General features: G+C 39.0%; 1 long non-coding RNA gene across 1 annotated transcript; it reads right to left on the reverse strand.

Annotated features, from left to right (window-relative positions):
• Positions 1-5,812: 5,812 nt before the first annotated feature.
• Positions 5,813-7,455, reverse strand: LOC149109447 (uncharacterized). The gene is made up of 3 exons (XR_016208655.1): positions 7,252-7,455; positions 6,342-6,472; positions 5,813-5,944 (listed from the first exon to the last, which is right to left on the reverse strand). It is a non-coding gene; the product is annotated as an uncharacterized LOC149109447 (long non-coding RNA).
• Positions 7,456-9,043: the final 1,588 nt, after the last annotated feature.

The raw sequence follows: 9,043 nt of genomic DNA on the forward strand, positions 1-9,043 counted from the left end.
CGTCTATCATGATTGTCTTGAATTGACTCCATGTTCACTAAGAAATTTATAACCCGATAGTCAAAAAATATTCAAAGTACACCAACCTCTATTAAGCGGCCAACCCCTATTAAGCGGCCGCCTCCCATTTCCACGGGGGTAGCCCACTGTAAACCAAAAATAATTGCACAGCGTGAAAAGACCTAGGTACGGGCTTAGCGTTACAGTATTACGCAGGGCATGTAGGTAGCGGTGGTCTAGTAAAAGATGACAACAGGGGCAATGGTAAACTATTCATTCTTTTCATTTCTTAATTTAATCTCTCCCTACTCAACAAGATTGTGCGCTCCCTGTGCTTCCAAACCTTACGGAGCCTTACGTATTAGGATAGAAATTGTCCTATCCCTACCTCCTAAAATGGGATGACAGCATTGCTTGACGAGCAAAGAAGGAACCGCTGCAAGTAAGGATTCAAGCAGCAATAGGTCAAACGATGATGAAACGTAATATTTTGGTGTAGTGCAAAGCAAGCAACTATCTACAAATGACTTAGCCGTTTTTCACTTAGATAAAGTGGTGATTATATGTGTCGAAAGAGGGTCATAGATTCATGGTACTCGACCATTAGATAAGTTGACAGTTGGCGATGTACATCGGACGTTGTGTAAACAAAAGCAAACTTCTGCTTTTATATGTGCGACGAATGGTGACAGGAACACGTCAAATTGGCTTTTGGACCTGCCTTTTACAGCAAATAAGGTTAGAACATTTCGAAATTATCAGTTCTGTGTCTATTTCAACTTAATATAGCTCAAGACATGTGGCGCGTGCTAAATACATGTCTAACCCGTGAATTGAAATTTGACGACGGATGGTCAAATATTTGCATTTTTAACGTACTTTGAAAAGCTCTCGCGTCGCTCATAATCAATTGCCCAAAGAAATGTTTACAGCAATCTGTACACTATCCTTTTGCAATTTAACCACCAGAAGCTTAATCCATTTGAAGGTTTCGCACATGGTGAAAATCAATTATTTTTACGAAGTACTTTTAAGTGAATGAAATACATGTCTTCGAAATTTAATTATTTTGCACCCAAAAAGGCAACGCAACATTCCCTAAAATCAACCCAGTACACGTTTAAACATTGCACAAAAATATTTGAGTGTTTTAAAGACGGAATAATAATGTGGTTTTGCATGCGAGGCTCTCAGACTTGTTTAACAAAATGGCGCGTCAAATGACGATTTTAACGGAATTTGGTAATTTGCATATTTCTTCGAAATAAAAGGATATTTTGGCAAAAAAAGTATCCAGTAGTTTTTGTCATGCCCTAGCCTGCATACCGTAAAAATATGAGCAAAATCGAATTTTGGACCCTTGTCGCGAAATTACGAATTTGTCTGATTTTTACAGGCAGGCACTCTTAAAGCTTCTCTTGAAGGAACAGGACCAGTGTTGTCAATGGCTCGTGAAATGATCTGCTGCTCTCGTTCTTCTCCTGATGTCGTAATCGTTAAGCCCGTTGGCAGATGCGTGGCCTGTGATATTCTTTATTTCACACTTCTGGATACCAGAGCTTTTCAGCTTCTTTATCACGGTTTTTTGCGCACTATGGTTGGTCAAATTCTTCTCATGACACAGATCCTTAAGCGGTGAGTTCTTTTTCATGTTTTTCATGATTGTGTTTATGGTGTTCTTTCCCACTGGGGTTTTCTTGTACCAAACGCTTGAAAGCGGCTTGTCGATGATAGTGAGGTAAAACGGACCGCTTTTCTTCACTTCGCTTGGTCGCTTCCCCTGATATCGTTTGAACAACATGACGGGACACCTTTCCTCATTCCCTGTGGCAAACATTTTGGGGGTACTTAGTCTGGTTTTCACGCTAAGTCCTCCCTTTCTCGTCTTAGTTGGACCTTCGGCAAAAGTTAGAAATTCGTTTCCTTCGTCGTCGCGTTGTAAAGTGAAATCTTCAACTTTCATTTAGTGGTACTCTTATCGCCCTCGTAGGCCAAAGTGCTGAGTGAGCAGCTACCACATGGTGTTAAGTAGAGCTCGTGGAGTTCCTCCTCCAAGCTGGCCGTTCTGCCAGAGGACTTCTTCCTCTTCTTTTGTCAAAATTCTGAATGGTTTGGTCCCTTTCCTTTGCCCTGCTCTCGCAGTTTCCTGGCCTTCCCTTCCAGGACTTTTCTGGAGTTAAGAAACTCCCTATCTCGAATGATGGGCTTTAGATAGGCTTTTGATTTTAGATATCTCTCCAGTTATGCCTGCATTACTTTCAGGCAGTCGGACTCATACTCATCCCCGTTTTCTTTTCGTAACTCGGCATAAAACTGCGACAGTGTTTGGTCGAGGACATCGCTCTCGTACTCTTCTAAATTTGCTTGGAAGTTTCCTTCATTTGCCCACTTTTTGAAAATGTTCTTCCAGTACTCCGTGCTTTTCCTGGTGTTTTCGTTTTCGCTCTTGTCTACTAATTCTTCGATATACTCCTGGTCAACTATCTCGAAACGCGACGCCATTGTTACAGTAATTTTTAGCAACAACTTCTCGATAGCATAAGCTGTTGTTAAGCAATCTGAGGACCAATCGTGAGCGAGTAATTTTGCCCTATTCACAAGCAAAATTAAGAAAAAATACCCTCTTCATTGACCAATCAGCATTCAGTAATTTTACCCTCTATTTTATTACTTTTATAATTGTTCCGGTCTTCTTGCCTGCTTGTCGTTCGGTCTTTCCTCCTTGATCCTTCGTCTTTCCTTTCGGCCTTTCTGTCAAGGATTTGCTTTAAGTATTCCAGATAGGGTTTTTTTAAACAAAACCAAACTATTTGCTTTTCCGCAAAATAAATTAATGGCACCCCTCAAAGTTCCATTTACGCCGGCCTTCCTTGAAAGGCGTGTGACATGTCATTGCGTGACGTACAAACAATACATGTTTCGAACAATTTCTGGAAAACAAAAGTAGATCTAAGCAAAAAAATTATACCACGTTTATTAACTCATCATGGCGTATCTTTGAGCGAAATATGAGGGTAGTCATTTTGTGGACCATGTGCCTCCTCTCACTCGGTCACGAAAAAAGGCGCTCTTAACATTGTTAATAACAAAAAGTAACTTGTCTTGTCCTTTTATTTGAAATGCCCGAGAAAGTAAGTGAGCCACATTGTGCAACCCATTGCGTTAACCCTTTGAATATCAAACTTTCGCCAAAAATACCGTTTTTAACCGTTTAGTCAGGTTTTTTAGCTGCCATGACGCTAAATAAGCCTAAGTTTTGCTAAGAAAGCTTTTTTTTTTTTTTACTAAAAGGAGAGATTTTTCGAGGATTAGGTACAAAATTGAGCAATATTTCAATTTCGGGCATGCGCATAAACCAAAATTTGGACTTCATTTTTCTTTTGCCATTAACCGTTCTCAATTTTGTTTGTTGCCCCTTTCCTTTCTGTTTTTCTCGGCCCTTTTACACTGGCTACCTTTTGCGTTGCATGTTCTTTCTGGCTGCCGTGAAAAGTTGGATGTTAATTACGAGCGAAGCCTAGAAATGGACCTTGATCAATCATAGGCGTAGTGGACCATTTTACCACCGTTTTTGCACCAGAAGTGATAAGGTTGTTTTTCGATTTGCGACGTCGGGATGTCGTCGATATCTAAACCTGATCATTGTACGGAAAGGCCTAGCCTAGTGCTACCATCTGCTTATCAAGAATATCTGATGACATTTAAATCGATGACGTCACAAGTGGTACAAAGAGCACGACCGTTAATTACGCATACATGCGTAATTGGTATTGAAAGGGTTAAGAATCATACACTTTGGAATAGACCTTTCGCTAGTATGTTTCATTTTTCCATTCCAAACCATGTGATGGGAGTCCAGAGAAACACTGCGTTCAAATTCTCTTGCTTGTGTGTGCATGAATACTGACTGAATAATTAATTTTAGAAGAACAACTCTCTAGGGAACTTTGCGTGGTCTGGAATATTGCAACAAAACGAGCGAGCTAAAAACGTCTTTTGACTGTTCTTCGTGACTCTGTGTAAAAAAGATGTACACTGTATTTGGATTGAATCTCAATTCTGTTTTTGGTTCATTGGCCCATGACTTGGTCGAAATGAAATTTAGCAAGCAAACAAACAACCTACAAATCACACGTGTAAACCGCAGCTCCGATCCGGCGCGATATTTCCGCCAGTTTTATCGATGCGGTTGAGATGGTACTCACGAAAAATGGTATCTTTAATAACGAATTTCACTTTTAACCCATTGACTCGTGGAGCTTTTTGCCAAAAACGCATTTTTTGGACATTTTGGAGTTTTTCAGGCTGGATATGGACCAAATTAGCGCTAACCTACTCAAAAAGGCATTTGCAACATGACAGCATGCCTCTCTTTCGACTAGCATCGGGTTTTGCGACATTTTTGCTCGGGCGTGCGCAGGAATCAAAATTTCGATTTGTTTAATTTTTTTTTCGCCTTTCCTTTTTCTCCTTTTCTTTTCTTTTTGCTGCAGTGATTGACCTTCTACTGGGCGTGCTTCCAGTTTAAAAAATTCTGCGAAAGCATCTTTGTACCATGGAGTAGCCACCTGTAGTGGCAGGAATTTTGCTCTTAGTCTTTCACTCAACTTTTTGAGCATTTTTGTGCATATCTCGGGCTCCATTGAGCCGATCACTCTGATCTGGGTATCATTGGAAAGATCCTTTCCTGTTGCAGAAGTTGAGCATAGATGATAGCAGTTTTGGTCAAAGGTGATGACGTCAGAAGTGGAAGAAAGGCAAAGGCTCGTCACGGCCGGTTACGGCTGGCAGAGGAGTCAATGGGTTAAACTCGTTAGATTCAGATTACCTAACGTAATAACTTGGCTAAGAACATACTGATGTTCGATAGAATGGTCAAACGCGGCACGCGGCGGAGCCATTTCGCAACACTTAGCCTCCTTGCCGGTTTGGCTGACTTTATCACACAATATATCAAACTAAATCTCGCGGTCTATCGACTGAATCTGCTCGTACATTGGTTTTTGCGAAGCAAGTCGCTGGGGTTCAAACCGGTCTGTAAGAATATCATATTTCAGTGAAAGAGAGCAATGAGTTGTTTGGACAGGATGTTTATTACGCTATAATATATGCTTGAACCTAGGGCAAGTATGTATTCAGACGAAACAATTCCCTATTAGGGTGAAATAGCGCTCACCTCCCTAGAAGTACCTCTCCGTGGAACTGTGCTGTAGTCGGCTATGGTGTAGTATGTGCGTTTTCATATATGATAACTGTGACTTTGTTTGAAAAGAGGTATTTTAGAGCTCAAAGATGTGCTCCAATGTGCGTAATCAAAGGCTCTTTCACAGCTCTGAAGACGCTCACAAAATATTATATGCAAATTCGTATAAAAAAAAAAAAAATTATTTGAGAACGAAGTTCCTCTTCGGAACTCAATTATCACCACGTGGCTGTTGATCGATTTGCTTGCGATAGACTGGAACAGCGCCTACTAGGATGCTTGCTCCTGACCTGATGAGAATAAAGTGCTAACTGAATTATTTTGCAAAACCAAAAAAAAGTGTCCATATTTCTATTTTCTTGTGAATTTCTTCGCTAGTGTTAGAATTTTTTAATTTCAATCAATAAGAGTTGATGTTATTGAAATATTTGCTCTTGTCTTCAGTCCACATTGAAATACCCATGAAGGGATTCATAGACCAATAAGGAAAATTGAACAGCATATATTACCGTGCGAGTAAACATTTTTTAATTTCAATGCTATGCATTCGTATGTTTTTGAATAAAGGAAAACGGAGATGAAGAAATACAATTGAAAACATCACAGAGATTTCCCTTAAACCCTTTCTTTATTATGGCAAACAGCGACTATTTTAACAAGAATCACATCTACAGCTAGCTTCAAATGTGTCTTCAGGTTGCTGACTTGGCATTGTGGTTGACACCATTGTGGAAGCTGTGACTGAAAATAATAGAAACAACAACAATAATAAACATGCCTACAGACCAATTTGACTCAATGTTACCTTTATTAGAGAGAGACAAAGACAGGGCAACATGAGCTCATTCCTTTAACAACAAAAGGTCGGGAATAGTGCACAGCGGTGGGAGGAGAGCGCTCTCACTACTGCGCCATCCCTGCTCCCCAACTTGAACAATATAAGCTAAATGTGTCAAAATGCACAAGCCATAACTTAGCTTCTGTAACGATAGTACTAATATGTATATAGATTTGACATTTTGACATTGTTTTCGGGCTAGCTTTTCCGCTGAAATCTGTATTCTTCCAGGCGATGTCCTGGCTAACGCTTAGAAATTACCAGTCATGGAATTATTTGCTACTTAAAAGTAAAATTTACCAGTAATCATGGACTGCAAATCTGACAGCTGGCAGGACAATTCCAAATGGTGGAGGCGTGGGAACAATCTCCACGACGTTGAAGATTTTGACAATCGGATAGATGGTCTTTGCATCTGCAGGGGTTGTCCTCTGGCAAAATTAAGTTAAAAATTCATTCATCAATAAATCAGCCAATTAATCGATAAGTAAATAAATTATAATTATAGATTTGAAGTAATAAAACACTAATAAGATGGCGAAAAGGGATTCTGAGCAGGCAAGGTCTCTGATCTCTCGTGACCATGGATCAAGTTGAACTTGGCTCAATATTTTCAGAGGAAAAATTTTCAGTTACAAATTCATCGGACGAGCTGAGGGAAGATTTTCAAACTCATAAAATGCAATGAAACAATATCAAGAAAAATGTTCTATAAATAATTGACATATATTTCTGATACCGGAAATTAGGTATTCTAAGGTCTATACGTGTCAATAATATCTAAGTTTTATTTCATTTAACCCATGAATCACATAAACTTATAAATCCAGTATATGCCATATTCTTTTTCCGATATAATCTTCAACTTTTTTGGACACTTGGTAGATAAATCATTTTGGGCTTTATGACACTTAACATAAAAAATATCCGGCATGTAACGCTTGATAGTAAACCTAATCTAGGCCTTCCAAAGTAAGAATGTTGCGATGTGACGACTACAGAATTTCACATGATATTACTAATATTATATGATATAAACGAAAGAAATTTTATGGAAGTCTTGCGCCTGAATAGCATATTTAGATTTAAAAATCTTTTGAATAGTTATAGATAATAAAGTTATTTTTGATGAGGCAGAACATTGTCAGTACCAATTGTTACTGAAAAATATCAACTAAAAATTATTACTGAAACAGACAAATGAACTTACCACAAACTTTGCAAGTCACAGGGCAGGTTCTGTACAATTGCACTGAATCAGTGGTGCGGTGACAACGACCCTCATTTTCTTTGCACCACTGAACTAACCACGGAGCATCTTCGCAGGTACATGCTGGAGATTTAAAGCGATATTTTACCGACTCAGTATGACCTATTTCTGCTCTTTCGAAGTAATTTATGTAAAAAGCACAGACAAAAAAAAAATAGAGAGAGATTTAGGACAAAGTTTACCCGAACGTCGAACGGCAACAATCGAACTATTCTCGTCTGCATTTTACCCATTTGCGCAATAATGTGAAATTGTTTACTTTTGTTTTGAAAGGAGATATTTTTCTATTTTTCGTTTGGATTTATTCCGCGATTAGAAGAAAGGGGAGCGAAATCAGAATTAAATTTTTCCCTTCGCGTTTGCCGTCAACCTGGTTCTAAATCTGTGTAATGACAGGAGCACATTGGCTCCTGCTAATTAAGAGAAGCTTCAGCTCCGTTTTCCGTTCTGTCATGAAGGCAACATTAACAGTTTTATTGTTTTAATGGTGGGTAATATTGGGTTGCTGTACTTAAAAATAACAGATAATATGCCATTACTGATTCAGACCAATATCGCAGATACATGATGTTCACAAAAAGCGATTGGATTTTAATTTAATATACGTTTCCTGTAGTAGCGGAGCCCCATACTCATATAGGAGAGAAAAGGAAACCCATGAGTTGATTTTCTCATGGTTATCATGGCTAGCGGTATTGCTCGTGGGCGCGTACGCACGACGGCGACGACGACGACGACGACGACGGAGTCGCGCAACATGGCCGCCATACTCCAAATAATAGGTTGACAGAGACATGCAGTCTTGGTTTACCGTGTACTTCTTTGATATTGGACATCCATGTTATGATCAATTGACACCTGTCATAACAAGGTATCCGCTGACCAGTATCACGTGACTGTATCGCGGGCTCAAGTTTACAGCTTAAAGAGGTCGCGTGTTTTTTTGAAGTTGACCGCTGACCAAGTGCTGGTTTTCGATTGGATCGCGGGCTCATCTCAGGTTAACTTGTTGAAAACAGGGCAGGATTTTTCGGAAGCCGGTTAAAGCTAACCCAGGATTAAAAGTTAACCGAATTATAACTTTTTTTCTATACAAATGTTTTTTGCTGCTTTGTTTTGTGTATATAGTGATTATTAAAACTCAAAACAGAAGGCCAAACAATATACAGAAAACCGCGCCGCAAAGTTACAAAACTGAAATCAAAATTCTACCTTCTCCTGGGTTATTTGGCTCTGAACAACGCGGCCAGGAGCTACGCTTTTAGGCTGGCCTAAATCTATATATTACTGATTTATCGGTCTGCGTTTGTTCAACGACTATTGATAGCAAATAAATGGCTAAGGTTAAATGAAAACAATTCTGACTAAGGACTGCTTTCTCTTTCATAACATCCACTTTACCCAACTTATTCGTCTTAAAGGAAATAAAAATTTGACTTCTCTGAGTGTTTAATTATTTTTCAGTAGGTCCTCCATTGTAAGTAAATCGGCCCTAGTGGTAACAAAACCATACCTGCACCTGTAAAAGAAAAAGATAAAAACAAAACAGAAAATCAATAATTTAATGTTTTTTGGAATTGTATGATCCGCTGTATTTACTGTTGGTGAGATTTCTAATTACTCTCTGTCACTTATCTACGCACCATATCTTTTTTTTTTTTAGTTAACGACATTGAAAATAAATAAAATAAGACTTACAGTATCCAATGCCACACATCACCATCAACAGAAA

Source organism: Orbicella faveolata, unplaced genomic scaffold, assembly GCF_042242905.1.
Source record: "Orbicella faveolata isolate gen_17 unplaced genomic scaffold, um_ofav_v1 contig_25, whole genome shotgun sequence".
Taxonomy (NCBI): domain Eukaryota; kingdom Metazoa; phylum Cnidaria; class Anthozoa; order Scleractinia; family Merulinidae; genus Orbicella; species Orbicella faveolata.